The sequence below is a fragment of the Eimeria necatrix genome, genomic scaffold (genome assembly GCF_000499385.1).
Source record: "Eimeria necatrix Houghton genomic scaffold, Enh_scaff558, whole genome shotgun sequence".
NCBI classification, from domain to species: domain Eukaryota; phylum Apicomplexa; class Conoidasida; order Eucoccidiorida; family Eimeriidae; genus Eimeria; species Eimeria necatrix.
Window position 1 is genome coordinate 2,012 of NW_013654423.1, and position 489 is coordinate 2,500.

The window sequence follows — 489 nt, forward strand, 5'->3', positions numbered from 1 at the left end:
TAGGGTTTGTGTGTGGTTTAGGGTTTGGTACTAGGGCTTCGGCCCGGCAGTCTGCAAACCCTCACAAGGGGTTTAGGGTTTAGGGTTTAGGGTTTAGGGTTTGTGTGGTTTAGGGTTTGGTATTGGGGCTTCGGCCGGGCAGTCTGCAAACCCTCGTAAAAGAAACTTCTTTTATTTTGGAGGGTTTTGCAAAAGAAGGAAAACTTGACGAATTCGGCTGGTGGCTGCTAGCCACTGTTCGCAAAGGTAAACCCTAGGGTTTAGGGTTTAGGGTTTAGGGTTTAGGGTTTAGGGTTTAGGGTTTAGGGTTTAGGGTTTAGGGTGGGGGTTTAGGGTTTAGGGTTTAGGGTTTAGGGTTTAGGGTTTAGGGTTTAGGGTTTAGGGTTTAGGGTTTAACGACGCAGGCAGCAGCAGGCGGCCCTCTGCGTAGTTTGCTAGCTGCCTTAGTTCATCCCCCTGCTGCTGCTGCTACTTTTGCCGCTGCTGCTG